Below are 27,755 nucleotides of genomic sequence, written 5' to 3' on the forward strand. Positions count from 1 at the left end.
GAATAGGGGTTGATTTCATGACCTTTACATTCATGACCCTCCCCCATATGAGGTCATGATCCATTGTTTAAGAAGCTTTGGTCTAGAAAGCTAAGAGAGGTTAATCAGCTTGCCTAGGGTCATAGAAGCAGTCTATGTCAAAAGTAGGACTTTTCCAGGCATTAAGGTGAACTTTCGATCTATTACACTATGTTGCCTCTTTTCTTTTGTATACTCTAGGTATTTACTAATTGTTTATTTATTGTGTGCTTAATACAGTTCCTCATACATTGTGGGTGCTTAATAAATGTTTTTTTTTGATTGACTAAATTGTTGAATCCGTATTTTATTCAGGGGACCACATATTTAAAGTAGGAAGGTACATCAGAGGCCAAATTTCTCACTTTGGAGACGACAAAATTGAGAACCAGAGAGGTCTCAAGATCACTTACTTAGAACTAGATTCAGAGGCTAACTAGTCCAATTCTCTTATTTTACAGATGAAGAAAAAGAAGCCTAAGGAGATTAATAACTTGCTCAAACTAGTAGTAAGAATCAAAAGCAAAATTTGAACACAGCTTTTCTGCCTCCAGAATAAGAACTTCTTCCATTATACCAAGCTGCTTCCCATTCAAATGCTCCGTATGACTTTTATTTGACAAAAACCATCTTTATAGATTATGATGGACATCCTGATAATAGGACCTGCCTCCTATTTGCAACGAAAAATCCCCAAATGATAAGAAATCCCACAAGGTACTAATAATTACCATCCATTCCTCTTCCAGAAGAGGAGATACCCATTCTAACGCCAATCTTTCTCTTTTTCTTCTTACAAAATATTTTCCAGATCCCATCTGCCAATTGGGATCTGCTACAAAATATGAGTCAAGGCAATAAATATTCACTATCCTTGGCCAAAAAAAGCTAGTGTCTCTTCGTGCTACCCTTTCAAAGTCATAGTGCCCTTAGGAGGAGCTCAGATGTAGGTGAGCTTGCTGTAGTTCACAACACTGGAAGAGCAATTATTGTCACTCTGCCTTTGTCACAGTGATATCCTCATGGAACCATCCCACTTATCTTGAGACTGTTCTATGAGTCTGTGAATGGTTTGCATCATGTCTGCCAGAGTGACGAGAAGGAAAAATATTTCCTATGGTCTCATGAGAATTACTTCTACAGTTCCCAAGCATGTCCCTAGAGAGTTGGGAAAAAGCTTCCATCAATAGTGTTTACAGAAGACAGTCTAGACTGTGTCCAGACAATGTGGTGGCTTGTTCTTTTGGTGAACGGACCTTAGGGTTATTACTATTCATAACAGTCTCTGTGTAATCCAACTTCTATTTGCTTCTTCAACACATTAGTAAGCACAGTGACATGCACAAGTAAGGTGAGACTTCCTGGAATATTCCCACAATGCAAGTGAGCTCTTGCTTTCCACCTCTCACTCCCTTTAAATACAGATTTGTGTTTTCATCGATGCTGGGAATTCTCCATGAGGAAACCTTCTCTATTAATGCATACAGGCAATTGTTTGTAAGTTAAGATCTTAAAGAAATTGTCTAGAGCACTGAGGGCTAAAATGAGTCGCACAGTAAGTATTATAGTATCAAAGGATTATAGGAGTATAGATTCAAGCTGAAAGGACTTTAGAGGTCATTGGGTCCAGTCTTCTCAGTTCATAGATTAATAACATGAAGCACAAAAATATTGTGACTTTCCTGGTTACATAGCTAGTAACACAAGCAGAAATTTAAGTTTTCTTAACTAATGACTAACAATTTTTCCCATCATCTTATATCACCCATGCTCCAAACAATTAAGGAATTCTATTCTCTTCTCTTCTGAAAACTAATTCTGCCTTCAAGCAATGGGGTTGTGGTCAATGTCAAGTCCACTAACAATGCTCCCTGGTCTTCTACTCTCTTGAATACTCCAGATGCAGATTTGAAAGATGTCCCAATTCACCTGCTCTCTCTGTTGGCATGCTAACATACCAGCCACTTTTTGTTTTACCCAAGATGGCCAAACTAGAAACCCTTTGGAAAGTGATAAAGAAGTGGATGTCAGATCAAGATGAATAAAAAACCAAAACTCCCAAATGATTTGAGCAGCTTGAAATGAAGTGATTCATCTCAAGGGACAGTCAATGAGTTAACTCCCGGTCACTGGAGGTCTTCCAACAGAGTTAGGAAGAACACTTGGCAGGGATATTAACAGAGGCTGTGGATTGTGCAAGTTGGACTCAGAAATCCTTCTAACTTGGATGTTCTGTAATTCTGTGTCTTCCTTTGATTTTTTCCAACCCCCACATCACCCCAGTGTGATACCCAATGGAGAACAAAGCCTGAGGAGTGTATTTTCCCCCTTGTGCCTGCCTGCCTGAAAATGGGGTTAAAACTAGATGCATTTTCAGCTTTAACTGGCATGTCCATTGCTGCAAATTCTACAATAATACACTTGTTAAACTGAGGGGAAGGTGAGAGTTGGCAGCTTAGAATAGATTTCATTTTCACTCCAGTCTACTGTGCTAACATTGGTTACCTGTCTTATTTCTCTGTGGGATTCAGAATAGCAGCCCAAGCCCAGAAGATCTGCTTATTCTTAGTCTAAAGCCATTGTTTTAACCCCTTACTTGCAGCAGGAATAGAATGTGATTTAGCTGGGCCTCTTCTGGGTTCTTTGTTTAGCCTCGCTATTCAAGGGAACCATCCCCCAGGTAGTAAACTCCCTAGAATAAGATGGTGAACATTAGGATTTCATAAAAGAAAATCAAAATTCAAGATTCAAAAGCTCCACAATCATATGATTAAGAGGTAAAGAAGACTTTGAGATTAACTAAATATCCTCATTTTACAGAAAGAGAAACTGAGATCTAGGGGAATAAAATGTCTTCCCAAGAGTTACATAATCATCAAAACCAAGACTTAAAGTTCAATCACCCTAGATAGAGAGCTGGAAGAGGTTGTTAAAACAAAGCTCATCATTTTACAAATAAGAAAGCTGAAGTTTACAAAGGAAAAATGTTCTACCTACCTAGTTAGACAACTAGCAGAGCCAGAATGTAAGAACAGAGAAAGCTAAGATGATAGATTTAGAGTTGAAAGAGATCTTAGAGGTCATCAAATCACATTTCCTCATTTTGTACATAAGAAAATTGAAAGCCAGAGACATGACTAAGCCAAGGTTACATAATCGATTAGTATCAGAGATGAGATTTAAGCCAAAAGCCTCTGATTTTCAAGTGAAGAATCTTTCCACCCCCAAGAAATGGCTGTGGAGGGTGAAAAGAATCAAGAGAACAAGCAATTTATACATATTAATGATAATTTCACATGTTAGCATAGCTCACAACATTGTGAGCAATAACTCTTTAATGTGGAGGCAGAAAAAAACTACCTCCCTCCCAACTTGTTTACATCAAAGAGCTTGTTGGTCAAGAGTCACACCTCTGGATTGCAGTTTGTTGAATGTTCAGATGCATTCATTCTGCAAGATCAGAGTCTTTGCCCAACTCTTTATGTTCTGATCCTGTCTCTTCTCCACAAAGAAAAAAGAAAGACAGGTAAACAAAGAAACTGAAGGTGGCTGAAAATATATTCCCCTTCTCCACAGAAATAAAATTCAGACTCCTTTGCCTCCATTCGACCCATCTGCTTTCCCAAATAGTTTCCCATGCTCCTACCCACACGGTAAATCATTGAGCAGACAATGAATGAACAAATCAACCAATTAAAAAGATTTTGAAGTGCCTACAATATTCCAGGTACTGTGCTAGCCACTAAAAATACAAACAATGAAATAATACAAGGAATTTTCCCAAAATTGATGATTATTTAATTCCCCAGTGAGATGTGCTTTCTTGGAACCAATTTGAGAGTATGCACAGCTAGGTGCAGAAGTCGCCCTCAATGAGTTTATTATTAATGGGGAGATTGTTACTCAACATAACCATAGTACTATGGGAAAAAAATACTACTCCTGTTATTGAGGGCCTTTGGCTCTTAATAACTGAAATTTGGGCAAGTCTCTTAAGTTTCTTGGGCCTCGAGTATTGATCAGCACTTGGATGGTTCTGAACTAGGAGCAGTTGGAGTCTCTTCTATATCTACACCTATAGTCCTTTCCCATTTAGAGTCTATTGGAAGATAAAACGTAGCAGCAACTAAAAATAAAGGCATTAAAATTAATGACAGTCCCTTTCCTCTGGCTTACCTCTGCCTTCTCCAAAAGAACCATACCACCTTCAAGAACCTGGCCTTTGAAATTTTTCTGACCACAATGCATCTCTCTCTTCCCCTCCCATCCCCACACTAACCAACGCTTTAACTTTACTGTGACCTTTAATGCCTTTTTTGGTCTCTTCAGGGCCTGGCATAAAATAGCTGCATCATAAATACTTAAATTAATGTTAACTTAACTTTACTCTGGTCAAGTTAACTGGTTCCCTTACCTGTCTCCACTATCAGGCATTCTCGAAACTCTGGCTTCCATTGTCTTCTTATAAAGACTTAATATTTTCTTCTTATCTGTTAGGTAACCCTCCCTAATAATCTTTGTTGTGAACCTTTGCTAGGGAAAGTGAAAAAAATTGAACTTATTTTACCCATTGATGGTAACAAGCATACTAGTTGCTCAGCAATTCTTAATTTAATCAATGAGTTAATTATCAAACATTTTAAAGTACTTACTAGGTAATAGAAATTGTTACCTAGTGGAGTGATGGCTTGGAGGTCAGGAAGACTAAATTCAGATTCCACCTTTAACCCACACTGAGGAAGTCACTTAATCTCTAAATGAACTTGATACAGAAGATGCCATCCTGGGCTGGGAAAGTTTCCTCAGATGGGAATTCCTTATATCAAGTCTAGTTGATGCAATAGGAATTGTGTCCCCCTGATCTTTGGGGGGGTGGAAAAACCCTAAATCTCAATCCCTCCCAACCTTTGGGAGCATCCCCACTCTCCTACTTGATTCCCAGGAAAAACTCCCACAATAATCCCCACCTACAATTCATTTGGAGATCTTGGCCTGGGGCAAAATTGATTAGTCCCTCAATTCATCTGGAAATCCCCTCCCTAGTCCCAGGCCATAGAAACCTAAATATAATCAAAGCTGTGGATCCCAACCTTTATTAATTCCTTTCAGGAACTGGTCCACTGAGTGGCTTCTCAGTGTAAATAAACCCATTTTTTTTGCCCAAAAAAAAAACCCTTTACTTGGAGATTGGGACTAGGAATTCTTTTGCAAAAACCTGCAACACCCACTTGGGGACCCCCTCGCTGTTAGGGTATCTCTCACCCCTCAACATAGTCCCAACAGAAATGAAAGTGCAGCAGTCCCTACTTTCAAGGACTCCTGATTCAGCCCACCTGACAGTCTTTTTTTTTTTTTAAGTAGGGAATACTTTTTAAAAATTCTTTATTAATTGCTTTATCTTTTCTGGTTATACATGGATGTTAACTTTTAAAATACACATTTCTTTATGAACAATATTGGGAGAGAAAAATCAGAACAAAAGGGAAAAATCACCGAAGAGGAAAAAGAAAAAGTAAAAACAAGTGAACATAGCATGTGTTGATTTACATTCAATTTCCATAGTTGTCTTTCTAGATGCAGATGGCATTTTCTATCCAAAGTTTGTTGGAATTGCCTCGGATCACTGAACCACTGAGAACTTAGTTTTTCATAGTTGACCATCACACAATCTTGTTGTTATTGTGTACAATGTATTCCTGGTTCTGCTTGTTTCACTCAACATTAGTCACCTGACATTTTTGATAAAGAGTGTTCCAAATCTTGACCTAGGTCCTCAAACACACACCTTCTCCTTTACCACTGCACTTTTAAGAAGTCAATGCACGTGATGAGAGAACATGAACATATGCATACACATTCACAGCAGATGGTTTAATTTCTTACTTCAATGAGAAAATTGAGGTTATCTCATAGGGCTCAATAAATTCCACTTCACAACATTTCTCAATATTAGCCACACTTTTCCTTTTGTCTGGTTTAGAGGAAGATTTCTCCCCCTACTAAACAAGTCTAATCTCTTTATTCCATCTCTTTATTCCACTTCCTTGGTTCTATAGGTTGAGTCATTTGAGAATTAATTGAAGGCTCTTATTTCAATTAAAGAAAAGATGGCTAGGGGAGAGACAAACTGGACATAATGGCTTTTTTTCATGTATTTGAGGGCCTGGTGAAAGAGGGATAAAGTTACTTCTGCTTTAATACAGAAGACAAAAAAGGTGAATCTTTCAGAGAAGTAGCTTAGACTTAACATTGGGGGACCTCTTAACAGTGAGAGTTACATCAAAAATAAATCAATGGTCTGTAGCTGAAGGTAATGAATTCTTCCACTCTTGAGGTCTTCAAGGAAAATCTAGATGATTTCTTGGGGACATTGTAGAGGAGAGTATGCTCCAAGTTGGGATCACACTAGATGACCTTTGAGGTTCCCTGTCCTCTCTGAGATTCTGGGATTTGGTGGCTCCCAAGGCAATGTTTTCAATCCAGAAGACCACTCTTCTTCTGGATTTCAGAAGGCAATAATCAATTGGCTATTGGAAATCTCCATATGGAAACCCCACAAACACTTCTACTTCACATGGCTCAATCAAATTTACTGTCTTTCCTGGATTCCTGCTTCGTTTTCTAACAATGATTTTTATTGTTACTTTTGTCAGTGGCACCATCCACCACTTACTAAATTGCCCCTAATCATAGTCAGGGTAGTATCTTTACCATGGTGCTCTATGCCATTTATATAATTCATTATCTTTTAATTTTTTTTCTTGCTTTATCCCTTCCTGCTCCCATCCTCACCATCTATGTACCCATGTAGTACAGATTTCCATTACTATTCACCTAGATTCTAAGAATAGGCTCCTAATAATTCTTCTGATCTAGCTTCTCTCCTTTATCTTCATATCATATCATAATTATTCTTTTATATAACAAATCTTATCATTTCTCTGCTCGAAAAGTCTTCAATGGGTTTCTATTGCTTGTAATTTTATTTTTTTTAATTGCTGTGTCAAATTCTATGACCTTATTTGTTACGGCTCTCCTCCATGCAATCTTTCTTCCATATTTCCTCTGAACACTTTCTCATTCTGATCCCCTCATCTGAAATGGCTCCTTCCTTTCTTCATTTTGTCTGTTGGACTAACACAAATGGCTCCATTTGAACCTCTCTGATCTTCTAGTCAGTAATAGCTAGCTGCCTCTCAAATCTCATAATGTCTTGTTTATATCTCTTTAATAGCTAATAACAATAAAGGATACCATTTATACAGTTCTTTAAGGTTAGAAAAGTATCTCATAGATAATTATGTCACTGATAATAACAACAGTTATTATTATTATTATTATTGTCATTATTTAGAGATGAAAAAACTGAGGTTAAGAATTAATATATGTATAGAGACTAATTCAATTATTATGATCCCTGTTATCTGTTGGTATTTTATTCTTCTCCAGACTATAAATTCCAGACCCAGTGCCTTGTTTTACCTAAATTTTGTGTTTCTAACATTCAATAGTCAATCAACAAGCACTGTAAAAATATGTACTATCTTTATCTAACTAATGTTCATTACCTAGTATAGTGCTCTATATCTAGTCTTTACTCAATTTTTGACTAAGTAAACTAAACTGAACTAAATTGAACTGGACAAAACTGGACCAAACCATCTTGAACCAAACTGAACTGAATCAAATCAAAGTGAATTAAATTGGATCGAAGCAATCTAAGACATAGGAATGTATTTTTTTAAAGTTCCATAATATGACAAAGGGTATGTTTCCAATTAATAAATGAAACCTAATACTTGAAATTTAACATGAAATAGGACTTCAATTCTTAATACTAAAGTGACTAAATGGGATGGAGCTAATAGGTGAATAGGTATATAAAACTAACAGACATGGAAAGTAATAAAAAAGTCAAGGGAAAAGGATGAGAACCAAGAGTCCTCTGGGAGTAAATGGGAGAGGGGACAGCAGGTATGTGCAGGAATCAATGTATACCTGTTCTCAAGAGCCTATTATTAACATTTTATGTGAACGTTTACACTGAAGAAATTGGCAAACACTATAAATCTGGACTTGATTCATTTTTGTTGATTATCCAGAATTAAGAAAATGAAGGAGAAAATGTTAATAATGGAGGTTAAACTTAAAAATGTGTCCCATAATTTATAAAGTTTTCTGGGCCATTGGTTGTTACACATTTACCAGCATATCCATGATCTAAATGCAACCAAAAAACAAACAAACTGGGGAAAAGGAATAGAAGAAGCTACAGGCCATGCAAAGCCAGAGATGGGGAGCAGGAATGTAGGACTGCAAACATGTTTTTCCAAAGCTTGCTGGCTCTTGATTCTGTCCCCAACTTTCCATTCCACTCTTAGCTCCAAGCAACAGGTTATAAATAGTTTTGGGGAGAAGAGATATTGTGGCTTCTCCCCAGCTTCCCCTTCTTAATCTCTGAAGTTATGCTGCTCAACAATCTGCACCAGGCGCTCTGAGATAAGAAGTGGTAGCAAGTGCTAGGATTATTATTCTGTTGAAGTCCTAAACATTGAAAAACTCAGTTGGACCTACTCTGGTGAACTTAGCTCACTATCTTGTTTCTGATTGGGCCTTTGGACCTGGCAGGAGATTTCTCTGAAAATGTTATTGAAGCCATGAGGAGGTGGCAAGAGCCTGGGCACTAGATGCCCTGGCACACACAGTTCTTGACAGATGCTGCCATCAAAATCCTTGGCAAGTAGAAACCAACTCAGACATCAAGGAATTGAGTATTGTTAAATAAGCTTGTCTGACATTATAACTTTTAAAAAAGCTATGGAATCCCTTGGAAGTTTTTACAAATCAATATGGAAAAATGGCACCCAGCTTGAGTAAGACTAAGCTCTATTTTTTTTTTTAAGCTGGAGATGGTGGGGAATGGTAACTGTCCAAATTCATGTTTTTTTCTCCCTTTCCCTTCCCCTTCTCCAAGGTTCTTATGACAATGACATCATTCAGATCTCTATCAATTTTCAGAAATGTTGGCCTTCAAAGTACCCCATGGGATCTAAAATCATCAGTGTTGCCAGAATGTTCTTCTCATATAGGCACCACTTAATTATAAGGATTTTGTATGTATTTGCCTGGCAAAATTGTGTAATGAACCTAGTTTATAGCTTCAGAACTAGAAAGGATCTTGAGATAATATCCTTTAACTCTTTAGTTTCTATTTACAAATGAGGCAATGAGGATTCAAGAGAGATTAGAATTTAGTCACAATTTGAATTTACATTTTTTGATTCAACCTCTAGAACTCTATCTATAAAGACACATTTTTAATCTCTTATAATCTCATGGCATAATGAATATAAGATTTGCCTACAAATCTTGAAGTCTTGGATTCAGGTTTTCATTGTGACACATAATCACTGAGACCAGGAAAAAACCCTTTAGCCCCTGAGTTCCCCAGTCAATTGTCTAAGATTATAAATCACAAAGTACAGAATTACACTAGCAGGAAAAATTTCCTCATGAAGAATTAGCTATACAATCACGAGTCTGGATACCAAACTCTTACAACATTCTTGCAAAAATAATTGAATCCCTACTATATGCCCAACATTTTGCATTGCTAAAGGCTGTGGAAATAGCTTCATGGAAATAAAAATAAAAAGATGTAATAGTTGCCCAAATATTTACAATTTAAAACAGAATACAAGAGCCATATAAACTGATTCCAAAGGTAGTGAGTTTCCCATTGTTCATAGTCTCCAACCCAGAACTAAATGCTACCTTTTGTTTCTGTTATAGAGGGGCTTTAGCTCAGTTGCTAAATCTAATAGATTATTTCTAAGAGCCCTTCTGATTTAAGATCTTTTATTTTCTTTAGGGATGGGGGGGCAGTTAAGGCTGCTCCCATGTTTCACTTGCCTCAGTGTAATAACAATAAGAATAAAGTTAAAAGGAGAGATAAATGGCAAAACTACTCCAAGATTGGTTTTCCAAAAGTTGTTGATGAGAAAATGGGATATTGGAACTAACTAGTGGAAAAGCTAGACTGTTAATAAGAAACTGCTAAAGGGCATGAACTCCAGTTTCCAGAGGACTTGGATCATAGCGTTGATTTAGTAGCAGCCAAAAAGAAGTAAATGCTAGAAAGAGCATTGGCTTTGGAGACAGCAAGGAGTATGAGACAGGAGAAGGGTGACCAAACAACAACACAGATAAACAAGATATAAGGCTTTCAGAAGACCGCTAGCTCAATATGAATGGATATTCAGTTGGCAATTAATAATTGCTTCCTTTTTGACTGACTGAGTCAACCAAATGATATAGTAGCCGGGAAAGTGAAGGCAAACTTAGGCTGCACCAAAAGAGACACAACATATTTGAATGAGGAGGGACTAGTACCACTCATTCTTCCTGATCAGGCAATATTTAAAAATAGGATTTAGATCTGGGACCCCATTTTAATTGGTATTTATTAAGACTAGGCTAACCAGTAAATGTCTGAAGTTCGGGTCACTTGAGAATTGCTTTAAGGGAATAATCATTATGAGCCTAGAGAATCGAGGTTTAAGAAAGGAAGGAAACAAGCATTTATTAAATGCCTACTGTATATCAGCCACTGTGCTAAGTAATTTACAACTACTATCTCATCTGATCATTATAAGAATCCTGTAAGGTAGGCAATATTCTTATAACCCTTTTAAGTTGAAAAAACTGAGGCAAACAGTGATTAAGGAGTTGTCCAGAAGAGAATAGTTGTTATAACACAGTTTGATTTAAAATTTGAACTCGGGTTTTCCTGAGTCAAGGCCCAATAGTACTCTGGCCACTGGTCTATCTTAGCTCCTACAGAAGCTCTTCCCTACTGAAGGGAGATATGATAGTTGATTTGAAGCATGTAAAGGTTTACTATGTGGAAAACTGCTTCTGTTTGATTCTGAAAACTCAACCAAGAGTAACAAGTGGGAATGTGAAGGGAGAGATGTAGGATTAATGTCAGCAAAAGCTCCCTACTAATTAGAAAGATCTGCCTCAGTATCTGGTGGAGTGTTTCATTGGAGGTCATGATTCAAAGACCACAAGACTTGATAGATCTGTGGCAGAGAAAGCTACTGGTCAGGTCAAAAGTTGAGCTAGATGGCCATTTAGCTCTCTTCTAACTGTGATATCCTGCATTTCAAATAGTTTTATACTTGCATTGAAGTCGCATTATAGTTCCAACTTCTATTTCTTGAAAGAGATAAGTATGAGTATCTTGTCTGTTACTGATTTCCTAAACTGAGAACTTTAAAGGATATCCCACCTAATGCTTGCATTTTGCAGATGAGAAAATGGAGGATGAGAGATATTTGGTGACTTGTCCAAGATCACACAGGTAGTAAATGGCCAGCTTAATCTCTCTTCAAACCAGGGTTAGGGTAGATTTCTAATTGTCACCTACTCATTCTAAAATTCATCAGTGACTTCCATACTGGAACAAATCATTATTGGCAAGTTTGTTCCCAAAATTCTTCCTCTGACCCTGTCCCATTTAGTTGTGTTTTGGTGACCCCATTTGAGTTTTCTTGGCAAAGATACTGGTTTACCATTTCCTTTTCCAGCTCATTTTACAGAAGAGGAAACTAAGGCAAACAAGGTGAAATGGTTTGCCCAGGGTCATACATCTTGTAAGTATCTGAAGCCAGATTTGAACTTAGGTTTTCCCAATTCCAGGGCTGGTAATTTTATCTCCTGCCCTATCTAGTCATCCCTTTTCCTATCTCAGATCATCCTAATTTGAAAAGTCCCTTGAACCTGGAATATTGTGTGATAACTAGTTGGTACAATGGCATCTGGAAGACATGAAGCTGAATCCTACCTCAGACACTTAATAGCTGTGTGAGTCACTCTGAAATTCAGTTTCTCTATTTCTAAAATGGAGATAATAATGGTGTCTGCCTCCCAGAGTTGTGAAGATCAAATCAAGTAGTATAAGCCAAATGGATTATTCTTAAGGACTGGAATCTGACAGGGCTCTTTGCTCCCAATGATTTAAGTACATTGGCAATTTCTTTTGCCAGCAGAACAAATGTACAGGTATACGTTCTGGCCATATTGTCAGTGCCCACTTCTCTTTACCTCTTTGATTCATCTGTATGACCTTTCTTAATAATCTAACAGTGAAATTTTGGGATGTTTCATTTTATCGGGGAAAGAATAGCAGATTTAGATTTAGGTTTTAATCCCAGAACTTTCACTTCATAACTGTAGAACCCTGGACACAAACTCCCCCTTTTTGTTCCTCAGTTTCCCTGCTTTATAAAAAGAAAACGTTGGACTAGATGACCTAAAATTTTAAAACTCCATTACCTAACATTCCCATGTCCATAATGTCAGGGTATTTCTACCTTTCTATTTTGATTAGGAAGCCTAAAAGCTGCTCAGCCCACACATCCTGGAAAAATGGATACCTTTGATTCATGGCAACAGAGAAGAGAGGCCGGGATCTGTCTTTATCCTAGTCAGCAAGTTGAAGTTGCTCACATAGTTTCCAGGTCATCTCTTCACAGTAAGATCTCAAGGAAGAGAGAGGATTGCTAGAGGGACTAGGGGAATTTGCTGAAGACAGTGTAATTATTTAGGTGACAGATCAAGTCTTCTTTTTGAAAGACGATATTCCCCTAAGGGCTCCCATCCTTGTGACTTGAAGGATGAGGAACCTCTTACCTTTTCCACTCCAGCAGTCACTCGATAGCTTTGTGGAACATTGAGGAGGTGGGAAGGAAATGGGGAAAGGTCTTCAGTTGTTTTTTTTTATTATTATTGAATTGGGGACATTTTGTGTTTATCCAAGGAGAGGGGGGTCAAATACTACCTACTTGCAAAGAGTCGATTTCTCCCTTCCTCTCTTCCTTTTTCCCTCCCACTGTAGGCTATGCTATTCTTTATGCTCTTGTGTCCCTGTGGAGGTAGAGAGAAGCCTGTAAATACAGGTTCCCTGAGTGGGATGCATAGGTCACTTACTGAATGAGGGCTGTTCTCTATTCTTATTCTTGCATTAACAATGCAACTATTTCTGCTCTTCCGTTTCATCTATAATCAAAGAATTCACATGTGCATGGGGTCTGTTGAAAAGAAAAAAGGGCAAAAATGTACTGGATTGAATTTTGGTCCCAGTTCCACCATCTGACCTCAGACAAAGTCATTGAACATCTCTGGGACTCAGCATGACTGAGCAAATAGTAAGCACTTAATAAACACTTGTTGATTGAATGTTTTCTAATTAGAAATTTCTAATTGCAATTCTAATTTCTAATAAGGGAAAAAGTTATAATAACACATTTTACAGTTAAGGGCAATCTATCAAATACATGTGACAATAGCTTGAGAAGCAAAGTGATTTAATGGATGATGTTATTAATACTATTTTATAATTAATAATGGCATAATCTAACAGTGATATTATTAGTTATTAAATGGCGTACTAGAAAGACTTATATGAACTGATGCTAAGCAGAAGCAAGACAACAGGATTATGTAAAGATCAACTGTGATAGACTTGGCTCTTTTCAACAATAAGGTAATGTCAAGGCAATTTCAATAGATTTGTAAAGGAAAGAGCCATCTGTATCCAGATAGAGAATGTGGAGACCGAATGTGAATCACAACTTAGTATTTTTGTCTTTTTTTCTGGTTTTTGTTTACTTGTTTTTTTTCTCATTTTCCCCCTGATTTTTCTTGTGCAGCAAGAAGAATATAGAAATATGTTTGGAAGAATTGCATATATTTATCCTATAGTGGATTCCTTGCTAGGATGGGGAGGAGAGAAGGTGGGAGAAAATTTGGAACACAAGGCTTTGCAAAATGAATGTTGAAAACTATCTTTGCATGTATTTGGAAAGACAAAAAAGCTACTATTAAAAATCATTAAATGGCATACATTGAACTGAGTCTAGAATCAGAAAAATGAGCTCAAAACTCATCTCAAACACTTACTAGCTGTGTGACCCTAGGTAAGTCATTTTAATCTTCTTTTCCTCAGCTTCCTCATCTGTCAAATGAGTGGGAGAAAGAAACAACAAATTAGTCCTGTGGATTTGCTAAGAATATCACAAACGGGGACAAATGGGGACACAAAGTTGGACATAACTGAAATGACTCAACAATATAAAAACAAGTATTTATATATTATCAGAGGCAATATGATATAGTAGAAAGATTAATAGGTTTACCTGGGTGACTAAGGATTAAGGTTCAAAAACAGTTAAATATGGCGGTGGTCAAGACAAACAAGACATAGTAGGAGAACACTGGAGAAGAAACAGAAAAAAAAGATGAAAAACAAAAAAAGAAAGGAAAGAGTCTTCTACATTATAAAAATACATCATAACAACCAAATCTGAAAGGAGAGATGAACAGAACAATTTTGTTTTCACCATGAAATTTAATATACATTTTTAAAAAGTAAACTGTATCTAACAAATTCATATACTTTACATACATCTTTTGTATCTGGATATTAAAATGTTTTTATTTAATTTGGTTTATAATAGTAAATACAATTTTAAAAAGAAAAAAAATTAATTGATTTCGAGGCAGAAAAACTTGATTTGAGTTGCGTCTTTGTCACTTTCTATCTGGGTAACTTCAAACAAATTTCTTGATTCCTTGATCTTGATTTGCCAATTTCTAAAATGAAGGGGGCTTGACTAGATCTCTGAGATTCCTTCTAGCATTTTAAGCTCCTATTATTACTGACATGCCATTTAGTAATAATAATTTTTAAAAAACTCTTTACTTAAAATTTATGAAAGGTACTGAGGAGTATACAAAGAACAAAAAGACTGTCACAGAGTTTATATCCAAATAGGGTGAATAACACATGAATAGCAATAAGCACAGAGCAGTACACTGGTAATTTTATGGGAAGAGCCTAGAGCTAAAAGACAACCTGTCATAGTGGAAAGAAAACTGGCTTCAAGTTCAAGTTTGTCCTCTAATTGATCCTGACCAGGTGACCTTGGTTCTCTAGAAATTATAGGTAAGATTCTAATCGATGTCAACAGAAGAGACAAAAAGAATTAATCACTTTGAAATTTATTCCAAGCTTTGATGGTGGGTCATTAAGGAAATTTGCTCATTCATTCCCATGAAATTTATTTTGTTTTGGGGCAACAGACGGGCTGAGAGATTTAGAGATATTGAGCTGGAGGGTATCCTAGAGGCCATCTAGTCCAAACCCCTCACTTAGCAAATAAGGGAAGGGAAGCAAAAGTAGGGAAGTGACTTTTCCAATGTCAAAAGTCAGTATATGCCAGAGGTAGAGTTTGAATCCAGATCCTGTGATAGCAGAAGCAATACTATTTTCCCACAGCCATCATTTCAGATGAGTTACAAAGGCTTCTATTTTTAAAGTCTTTCTTTTCCAAAAATTATAGTATCCTTGGATCTGAGATTTAGAATTGAAAGGACCTAGAAGCCATTTCATCTGACCTTGAGAGGGTAATAACTGGGAATAATCCTGAAATTTACTCCCAGGTCCTTTGACCTCAAATCCATTTTCTATTTCTATCTCCATCCTCTATCAAATTTCCAATCTACTGTTGACACTAGGAAATTAATAAATAGTATAGAGAAGCAGATTTCTGCTCCATTTAAGGAAACCTTGTGGGATCATCACCAACCATCATGACTTATATCTTGCCATTGGATTTCAATGACTCTGAAGGAGAGAATGAAGTCAATGACTTTGACAGCAATGACTCACTTAAATCCAAATCACTTGCAAGTCAAGACATCACTCTCCTGACATCATTGGTCCTCTTTGAGAATTAAGAATAAACAGCAACAAGGAAAACTTCCTAATAATCAGTTTATATAACAGATAATGTATTTCCCATGAGTGCTTTCTACTTTAAGTAGAAAGTAGATATTAAATTATTGTTACATAGAATACTAGATTCAAATAGAATATGTACATCTTGAAAACTGTTTTCTTTTCATATTTGAGCAGCCTATTGCAGAAATGTTTGTTGATTGATTGAGCAATGCTATCTTTCTTACAGAAAATAAGCTTATTGAAGGCAAGAATTGGTTCCTTTTATAGAACTATACAACCTAGTTCTTTTTTAACCTTTACTCACATTCTTCTCAATACCTATAAATTCTTTCTATTCTTTAACTGTTCCCATTTCATTTTCATCTGAAGCAAACTGTACTTCTTCTCTCCTTAACTTCCCTAATGTCTTCAATTTTCCCTGCCCTCTTTCCCAGTTGATAATATAGTTCTATGGTCTTATAAAACATTTATTTATTTCCACATTGATAGTACGTAATTCAGATGACAAATAGGTAGCAAAGAGGGAAAAATAGCCTAGCCACAGGGGCTGGACTTGCAATCAGGAAAACCCAAGCTCACATTTCTAATCAGACATTCATGAGTTGTATGACTTTGGGCAAGTCATCCAACTTCTCTTGCCTCAGTTTCACTACCTGCAAAATGAGAAGAGAGGCTTTATTCTCTTGCAATTCTAGATACAGAATCTGTTGATTATGGAGTCATTCAAACATTAAAAAATGATCATAATTGAGTTCACCACATTGTATTGACCCAGGTAGAAAGGGAAGCAAATACATTTTATAGATGTTTTCAACAACTATAATTGAACTATGGTGCAAAGAGAGTGACTTGATTATAAGGTTTGAAACCTGATACTTCAGACAGAAAATTCCATTTTCTAGAATACCCAGTTCCCTGGAGTTTTGACTAAATTCAATTCAATTCAATAAAACAAACATTTACTTAGCAGTTACTATGTGAAGAAATCTATGCCAGGTTTCAAGGGAAACTAGAGTTCAGAGAAGACACGATTCTTGCCCTCATGGAACTTAAAGGGTGATAAGGGAGGGTGATAAAATGAGATACAATAGGCATATCACAGAGGAATAAAACAAAACTTATTTAATGTAAGGACTAAGGGGTGGGTATGTGTTTATACATGTGCATGTATTCGCACATGTGTTTGTGGTGCATACATGTACATGCACACACGTGTGTGGGTGTTTGTGTGTAGCTGTATGAATGTGCTTGTGTGTACATGTGGGTTTGTATAAATGTATGTATGAGTGTATATACCTGTGTATGCAGTTGTTCATGTGTATATATGTTTGTGTGTATATGTATGGATGTGTATATAGGCATTTGTACTATGTATATGTGTGTTGCACGTGTGTGTTTGTATGTATCTGCATGTATTCATGTGCATATGTATTTGTATATGTTTGTGAGTGTGTATGTGTTTATGTGCATTGTAGTAGGGCAGGGATCGGGGGATGACTGCCTCCTAACCCATTGTACCCAGAAAGCTCATTTTTGCCTTTGCTCCCATTTTTCTTGCTATCTGGTCCTATTTCCTGAATAACTTTTGCCTGTCCTTTAAAGCTCAATGCAAATGCCAGCTCTTCCCCTAAAGCCTCCTTGATCTCCCTGATGTCCCCTATTCCAGGGGGTAAAATCTTGATACTTGCCACTTCCCAGGAGTATAATGGAAAGTCTTCCATCTGGAGTCCGAGGGTCTTTGATTTTTCTGCTTGTTTGACTTTGGACACTGATTCCCTGAGACTCAATTTCCTCATCTGTAAAATGGGGACATTGGACTGAATTCCTATCCATCTCCAAATCCATCATCCCTCAAAGGGTTTTGCCTACAGTAGGCTTTTAATAACCAATTGTTCTATTTTATTAGGATTATCTAGATTTCATGATCTACATAGTTAAAAGTCAGATGAAGAGCTTGAAGAAATCTTCAAAAAGGGCTAGTCCAATTTTCTCAATTGACAGATGAGGCCCAGGGGGATAAATGATTTGCCCTAAATCACAAAGATGATAAATATCAAAGGTGGGATCTGAATCCAGACCCTCCACTGAATTATGGTTCTCTCTTTGTAAGGTCACAGGTTTGAAGCTCCAGCGGATCTCAGAGGCCATGTAGCCCAACTTCCCCATTTTACAGATAAGGATGATAAGAGCCAGGGAGACAATAAATGATAGAAGTTTGATCTCAGGTCCTCTGATTAAAATTCTCTTTCATCTTTCCACATTATCACCAAAACACTCTGGCTTGAAAATTCAAATTCTGTAGACGGGTTCAAGTTCTAGGAAGGAAGAAAAGACCTGCATTGGTCTTTTCTTTTTCTTTTCCAGGGGCAGATTTTCTTTCAAGGCTGTTCTTCTCCAGGTGGACTGCCAGAAGCAGATTTAAGGGTCTCATACCTAGTTGTTGATTTTGTCTTGAAGCATCTTTAATATCTGTCTTGGAGCCAGATTGAACCACATGCTTCCAAGTCTCCAAATAGACATATCTATTTCCCCCAGCAGGTAGTCTTTCACTTTTCTCTTTTAACATATTTGATAATAAGCTTCTGCTGAGCCAAAATGCCATCTTCTGTCAGAGTGCAGGGAAGAATTGAATTTGACTCTGGGTCTGGTGGAAGGGTTGACAGGGATGTCCAGATAATGCACTCTACCCATCAGGAAAAAGAAATTGGCTCCTGAGATTCCCAATGTTATATTTAATTCTGGAGCTGTTGATGTGTGTGGGGAAACTTGGGCTGAGTCTTGGGTGGGAGAAAGCCTTAGTCAGAGAAGATCATAACAGTATTTAAGAACATTCCACACTTCCCAGAAGCTCTTTCTTTTTGTTCATTTAAAAAAATAGATTGATTTTTTTTTGCTTTTTTTACATTCCTCTCAATTCTCCAGACCAACCTCTATAAGACCCTCTTTTATAAATGTCTTGTGTTTTAAGCAAAATTCATACATCCACCATGCTTGTATACAATATTGCAATCTGCATCCACAATCTTCTACTGCTATATAGAGAAGGGAGACATTCATCTGCTCATTCTCTTTGAGCATCTAAGATTGTTTATTATTTTAACTTAGATTCTAATGTCTTTCAGCGCTATTTTCCTTTGGTATTATTGCACATATAATTTTCTCTGGGGTCTATTGTTTTCATTATGCATCAGTTCCTATGAGCCTTTTTTAAATTTCTTTTTCTAGATTCTTCATATTTCTTACAGAGCAATAAACTTCCATCACATCCAGTTCCCATGATTTAATCATCCATTCATCAATCAATCAACAAACATTTATTAATTGCCAGGCACTGATTTATATGCTAGGAAAAAAAAGAAAGCAAGAGTAATTTCTACTCTCAATGGAGGCTTCATGCTAATGGGTAAGAGATGGAATTCATACAGGGTATATATACATGATACATATGCAGTAAATACAAGGTACAATTAGGAGGAAAAGATTTAGCCTCTGGAAAAGAAAGGGAGAGGATGGAGTAGAAAATCCACTGTAGAAAGTGGAACTTGAACTGAGTCTTGAAGGAAGTCAGGGATTATAAAAGGTGGAAGTGGGGAAAGAGCATCCCAGGAATGGAGGCAGCCAATGGAAATTCACCTAAAAAGAAGGTGAACCATAATATGTAAGTGAAGCAAGTAGGCAATTGTGGCTGATCACCAAGTATATAGAGGCCATCATATAGAAGAATATTGGAAAAATGGGACGGGTACAAGTTGTAAAGAATTTGAAATGACAAGCTAGAGTGTATATTTAATTGTAGAGATGACAATAGCCATTGGTATTTATTCAGTTGCAGATGAAATGATTAGGTCTATGATTGTGGAAAATCACTTTGGCAACTGGATGAAGGATGAATTGGAGAGCAGTGGGGCTGCACTGTGCCCTGCTTGTGCTGGAGACTTGTTAGAAAGTATGTTTTCCCTCTCTTAAGCTCCCCATATTTACAGCATTGTAATGGACTCCATTCTTGACTTTTCCCAGCCCCCTGACCTTGTTACTCATCTTGAACTCTCACTTAACCTATTATGCTCATTGTCTTATCTAATTTTCATGCACATTTTCCCCCAGAGAAGACGTCTTTCTGGAGAACTGTGATCACAGTCAATTACCAGTGCCCATTTACTTCTGTTTGGAGAGAAAGGGTTGGGAAGAGATAAGAATTCCTATAACCTCTACTATGTACCAGACAACTGTGCTAAGTGCTTTTATAAATATTATTTCTTTTTATTCTCACAATAATACTGGGAGATAATTGCCATTTTTTTCTATTTTTAAGTGGAAGGAACTGAGGCAAATAGAGTGTATTAGTGTCTAAGGTCAGATATGAATACAAGTCTTCCTGGTTCTAAGCTTTCAATCCACTGTATCGCCAGCTACCTCTAATGGATGAAATATAAAGTACTTTCTTAATTAAGAATTCAAACAAATTTTTTTCTACGACTCAGAAAATAATTGAACTGTATATCTGCATTTAACCTCCCCCAACTCACAGACAGACAGAAACATGTGCACACACACATACACACCAACTGGGGGCTTCAAAAATAGAACTATAAGAAATTGAATCGTACCTTCCTATCCACTGTACCACTAGGCTGCCCCTCAATTTCACTTAGTGTTTTCTACCATTCTCCTTACCTGCTTCATGTAAATCAATGCTCAAAGGAGAAAAAAAGATAATGAGATTAAGATGTATCTAGTTCAAAACCCATCCTCCTTATCTCTCATTCTCTGGGCTACGCTCAGGCATAGAGACTATCCATGAACAATTTAATCTTGTCTGCCATGGTAGACCTTGGAAACAGCCACAAGAGTGGCGGCAACAGCAGAAGCTTTAAGAACTCTCAGGCCAGAGATGATAAGGTGGTCATACAACAGGTCAGAAGGACCTTAGAGAGAACCTTTCATTGACATTGGGTGGAGCTGGCAATATTTGGCAATGTATTACTATTTGGGTCATAGTGCTAGGACAAAGAAAGTTCTTATAGTCTGTCACAAGGGAGTAAAGTCCCTGGTTGCTGTTCCAAGTTGAAAAGGAACACTACTGTTTGTGGATGCAGGAGATCAGGGGACCTGGTCACAGATCCAAGACCAAGAGACACATTAGTAGTTGTGGCTACAGAGGAGCAAAGAACCCTTCTGGGTAAAGACCAGAGCAATAACCACACTCTCTCCAGATCACAACACTTTGGAAGCACCCAAAACTTTTATACTCCCATAATTAGCTCTGAAAACATCAACATAAAAAATCCTGAAGTCTGTGACAGTGTCTTTCTGCCCTCCAGGGGAGCAGAGCCCAACTTTAATATAAGATTCAAAGCCAAGAAGTAGACTAGAAAATGAGCAAACAATAAACAAAAAAGAACTTGACCATAAAAATCAGGGACATGGTAGGGAAGATTGAGACATAAACTCAGAAAAAGAAAACACTATGAAAATAGCTTCAAGCAAATCCTCAAAGAAAAATGCTAATTGGACCTAAGCCCAACAGAAAATACTGAAAGAAGTTAAAGAAAAAAACAAGACTGGTAGAGAAAAAGAAAATGAAAATAATTCAAGAAAATTATGAAAATGCAATTAATGGCTTGATAAAAGAGACTCAAAAATTAACCAAAGAAAATAACTCCTTAAAAAAGCAGAATTGGTAAATGGAAAAGGATTTACAAAAACTCACTGATGAAAATAATTCCTCAAATGTAGAAATGGCCAAATGGAAAAGCTCATTGAAGAAAATAATTCCTTTAAAATTATGTTTGGGCAAGTAGAAATTAATAATTCCATGAGACATCGAGAAATAATAAAACAAAGTCAAAGAATGAAAATTATAAGAAAATTTGAAGAAAATATAAGAAAATATCTCATCAGAAAAACAACTAACCTGGAAAATAGATCAATAAAGAGTTTTTTTTTTAATTTTTAATTCCAAATTCCCTCCCTCCCTTCCTACCTTGCCCTCTCCCTGAGATAGTTAGAAATTTGATAGAGCTTATACATAGGCAACCATGCAAAATATGTCCATATTAATCATGTTGCAAAAGAAAACACAGACCTCCCCCCAAAAATATCCCCAAAACTGAAAAATTTATGCTTCAACATGAATTCAGACTCTATCAGTTCTTTCCCTGGAAATGGATCCATTCTTAGATCATTTTATTGTTGCAAATGGCTGTCATCCATAGTTTTTCATCAAGCTATATTACTATTAGTTTGTACAATGTTCAAGGAGAGATAATTTAATAATTATTGGACTACCTGAAAGCCATGAAAAAAAAAGCCTAGACATCATATTTTAAGGTATAATAAAGGAAGACTCACCCCAATATTTTACAGAGAGTAAAACAGAATAGAAAGAATCTACCAATCATTTCCTGAAGGAGATCCCCAAATGAAACTACTAGGAATATTATGGACAAATTCTGCAGCTTCCAGGTCAATGCAAAAATATTGCAAACAACTAGAAAGAAAAAATTTAAATATCTTGGAGCCAAAGTCAGGATCAAACAAGATTTATTTGCTTGTACATTAAAGTAGAGAAAAGCTTGAAATATGATAGTCTGGAAAGCAGAGGAAACTAGGATTATAACCAAGAATAACCTGCCTAGCAAAACTGAGTATAATCCTTGGCAGGGGGAAGAGAGATTGTACATTTAATTAAAAACAGGGCTTTTAAACATTACTTATGAAAAAAACAGAGCTAAACAAAAAATAAATGAATTCAAACAGAAGATTCAAGAGGGTATAGAAAGGAAAACATAAAAGAAGAAACAACTCAAAAAATTAAACTGTTTACATTCCTATACATAAATAAGTACATAATTAATTCCTAAGAACTTTATGATTATCAGGGCAGTTAGAAGAAGTTTACATAGAGAGAAAGAATGTGAATAAATTATGTTGGGATGATTTCCAAACAAATAAACAAGGGTGTGAGAAAGAAGAAAATATAGGGAGAAGGAGGAATGGAAATATAAAAGGGAAAATTTTTTCTAACCTATAAAAGGCACATAGGCTTTTATAGTAAAGGAAAAAATTGGGATGGGAATGGGACAAGTAATATATGAAATTCAGTCATATTAGAATTAGGTCAAAGAGGGAAGAATACACACATACATACATATATATATATGATATTTATACACACACACACACACACACACACACATATATATATATATATACACACATACATCTGTCTATCTATCCAGTCAAATATAGAAATCTATCATACTGAGTAGGAAAACAGGAGGAGAAGTAGGTAAGAGATATGGGTGAGGATAATAAAAAAGAAGTAGACTATGAGAAGCAATAATAAGAAGCAAAAGAGAGAAGAAAGAATAAACAGAAGATAATGAGATGAGGGAAATACACAGTAATCATTCAAAAAATGTGAATGCGAATGGAATATACTCACCCATAAAACAGAAGCAGATAGAATGGATAAAAAACTAGACTCCAACAATATGTCGACAGAAGGGATATATTTAAAACAGAATGATGCACACAGAGTTCAAATAAAAGACTGAAACAGAACCTATTATGCTTCAACTGAAGTAAAAAAAATGGAGATAGCAAGCATAATCTCAGATAAAGCAAAAGCAAAAATAGACTTAAATAAAAGGGAGAATTGAGGAAATCACATTTTGCTAAAAGGTACCATAGACAAGGAATTTTTATAGTAGGTTTCTCTAATTAAGCCCTCATTTTTAAAATACATAGGTAATGAGTCAAATTTGTAAAAAATAAAAAAAATAAAAATAAGTCATTTCCTAAATGATAGTCAAAGGAAATGAAGAAGCCGTGTATCTATAGTCATAAAAAGATTTTAAATTGCTATTGATTAGAGAAATATAAATTAAAACAACTGAGATACCCCCTTCATATCTATCAGAATTGATAAATATTAGAGGACATGAGGGAAAATAGGTACACTAATAAAGTATTGGTGGAGTTGTAAACTGGTTCAACAATTCTGGAGAACAATTTGGAAATATACCCAAAAGGATTATAAAACTATCCATATTCTACTAGCTCTATACTCCAAAGAGATAAAAAAAAAAAGGAAAAAAGACCTATATATTCAAAAATATTTTTGGCAGCTCTTTTTTTGTGATGGCAAAAAATTGGAAATTGAGGGGATGCTCATCAATTGAGGAATGACTGAACAGTTGTAGCACATAATTGTGATGGCACACTCTCATATTATAAAAAATGATGAAAAAAAAGTAACACTTATATGAACAAAGGCAAAGTGAAGTGAGAAGAACTAGGAGGTCATTGTTCAGAGTAACATCAATGTTGTAATGATCAACTGTAAAAAACTTGGCTGCTCAGATCACTGCAATGATCCAAGACAATTCCAAAGGACTGATGATTTAAAATGCTATCAGAGAGAACTGATAAACTCTGAGTACAAATTAAAGCATTTTCAATTTTTTTGAGATATGACTAATATAGAAATATATTTCGCATGATTTCACAAGTATAATCAATATTATTTTGCTTGCTTACTCAATGGGTAGAAAGGGAGGAATCAAATTTAGACCTAAAATAAAAAGAAAAAATTGTTGTAAGTAAATAATAATTTTAAAAAATAAATCCATTGAGTTGAATAGTGGGAATAAATTATCAACATCCACTTTATTATCCATCTATGATTCAGAAGAATAAAGTCCTGAAAACTTTTGTTAAGCACTCAACCTGGACTGGGGTTGTATCATACAACTACTGAATGGGACTGTTGGAGAGTGACATAAAACCTCAAGCATTACCTGGAGCATAGCCTAGAGCAGATTTAGGCTATAAGATCAGTACTAATACAAAACCTTTACTAGAAGGAGGTTAGAAAAAACTACCCTCATATAACTATAGAAGTATATTGTTAACCTTGACAACCCAGCTCTATCTCCAAGCTGACTTGACCAGAGACTGTTGCTCTATGAAAGTTTCCAGGGAAATATGCACAGAGCAGCAGCTAGGGCAAGTTGAATTTGAAAGGAAGAAGAGGAAAAAAGTTATCATCCTGCCAAGATGGCAGACCCCTGAATGTCAGCAACATTTACAAACTGCATCTTCAGACAGTGCTATATGAGTAATTGGATCAAAAGCAATAGTCACAAAAGTTGCATCTCTCTGGGACATGTCAACTGATTTAACTACAGGAAAATGAATGATGAAGCACAACAGAGGTTGCCGTGGTACAATGGACAGAGCCCTGGACCCAGCATTAAGCATCCTTGAGTTCAGATCTGGCCTCAGACCCTTATGAGGAAGTCCTGTTTGCCTCAGCGTCCTCATTGTTTTACCAAGAAAACTCCAAATGAGATCACAAAGAGTCCAGAATGATCAAAAAAAACTGACTGAAAAACAAAGAGAAGGGGAGTGGATTCAATCACTTGGTACTTGGAACAAAGATGGGGTCATTGCAAGACATCTCAATCAGTGCCAATACCTTTTTATTATTCATAATAGTACAATGCCTGTACTATTTCAGAATACCACAAATTCAGAATTTGAGAACCTGTTGGATTGGAATTGATGGTTTCTGTTGGTGACATCCTCAAATCCTCCAGGGATCTTGCTCAACATACAAAACTGATCCATGACATTCTCTAGTACTAGGAATAGTAGCAACTATTTTCTAGGAGTAGTGCTCATTCAAGAGGAAAAGATGTAATTTCTGAGTGCACATAGGAAATAGAAAAAGGATAGGATAAAGATGTCCAGAATTCAGAGGCTATTCTAAATCTGGACCCCCCAAATTGGCAAGAATCTGACAGTGGTTCCCTGGCTTTGTGAGTCAAGTTTTTTAGTACAGAGCATGCCTTTCCTTGACTGACAACACCGCCTAGGTTGATGGAAGATGAAGTTTAGTTTTGGAGACGATCATGAGGGGCTCTATCCCAATCCAAGCTACAGTCAATGAGCATTGATTAAATAATTTGTGTCAAGCACACACATTGTGCTAGATTACCCTTGGGGGGTTGTATTGTCCCAGATACAGTTCTGGGAGGATTGTAAGATTTGAATTGAATAGACCACCATATTTGACGTCTATAGCTAAATACAGCTATAATTTTCAGTGAATGTGCAGTGACACTCTTCTCAACTATAGAGGAAGACATGCCAAACCAAAAAAAAAAAAAAATCCAGTGAAGACTTCCTGAGGGAATAAATCTGCTGCCACAACTTTGCCAAGTGTTTTTATACTATTTCCTTAACATCCATCACTTCCATCCCCTTCCCCTCTATTCACATATTTGCTGCCCTAGTTTGTCACTTCTCACTTGGGTTACTGAAGTAGCTTCCGAATTTATTTCCATTCTTCCAATCTCTCCTCTCTCTAATCCATCTTCCAACTGGACACCAAATGAATATTTCTATGTCACCATGTCACCACCTAACTCAATCTTCAATGGCTCCCTATCACATCTAAGGGAATATTTATTTATTTATTTATTTTAAAATAACTTTTTATTGACAGAACCCATGCCAGGGTAATTTTTTACAACATTATCCCTTGCACTCACTTCTGTTCCTATTTTGCCCCTCCCTCCCTCCACTCCCTCCCTAAGGGAATATTAAAAAAAAAAAACCTCTGTAGCCCAGCATCCCACAGTTGGGCATCTTTCAAAAGTTAAGCAGGCTCCCATCAACTTCAATTTTACTCCTCAATGAGACTGTTACCTTGACATCCCCACCAGTGACAATAGCCCATAGGACTTTACCTATCAGCCCCAGAAGATATCTCTGGGATCCTACAGTCTTACTTCTCAAGGGCTTACTTTGGCCTATTAGATATTGGTCAATTTGAAACAAATTTCTTTTTGTCCCCATTTCCCTTTTCACTAATTTTCTTCTTGCTATGAGTGTAATCTCTACCAAATCACATTACTGACTTCTATTGAGCTTGCAGCCACTAAAGCCACAGATGTTTCTTTTAACAATCTATTTTCTAAGCAAACTATCTAATTCCACATGCCACACTCTTCCTTTCTCCAGGAAAAAAATAAAACCCTTGGGTAAAGTTCCTATCTATAGTCTACATCTCTCTTTTCCAAATTAACAAAACATGGTACCCATGACAGGTTTTATACTTTCCATTTCTACCACCCTTGACAAAAATAGCATCTTCCAATTCTAAGGGTGGATTGTATACCACTTCTATGCCCAGCTCCCAGACAGTGAGGGGAGTCAGTCATCTGAGTCAGGAAGATTGGGAGACCCTCTGCTGATAAGGGTCTCCTATATGCTAGCCCTGAGAAAGGAGGAACTATCCTGTACCTGATAAATACAGAAACACAAGGGCAGGGGATGCTGCTGGTATCTTGAACAAGGAAACCTCATAACAAAGCTGTTTATCTCAGCCATACTGTTCATCTCGGAGGTGAACTGTTTCTGTCTCAGTGCTAATATCACTACCTTTAGATCACAGTTTAGAACTCTGGTACAGCCTCACTTAACTGGACACTTAGCTCCTGACCTGACACAGCTTTGAGTTTACTCTCCTTCAGGCCAGATTTTGGGGATTCTGCTCCTGCTTTCTCCCTTGCCCTCTGGAGGATTTGTTCCTCTTACCCTGATCTTGATGATTTGCCTTAATAATTAGTATATATGATCCTGTTTCCTTAGCTGTGAGACTCTGATTCTTCTACACTGTGCTGTTTCATATTCAAATCTGAATAACTGTAAAAAAAAAAAAAAAGCTGGGCCATAGGGATTATGTCAATTTAAATTGTATATTTTCCTGATGTCATTGCAGTTCTTTGGTTGTCTCTCTATCTCTCTCTTTCTCTTCTCTTCTCTTTTCTTCTCTTCTCATCTTGTCTCATCTTGTCTCTTCTTTCCCTTTATTTCCCTCCCTTTCTCCTTTTTCTCCCTATTCCCCTGCTTCTCC

The sequence above is a fragment of the Antechinus flavipes genome, chromosome 5 (assembly GCF_016432865.1).
Source record: "Antechinus flavipes isolate AdamAnt ecotype Samford, QLD, Australia chromosome 5, AdamAnt_v2, whole genome shotgun sequence".
NCBI lineage: Eukaryota > Metazoa > Chordata > Mammalia > Dasyuromorphia > Dasyuridae > Antechinus > Antechinus flavipes.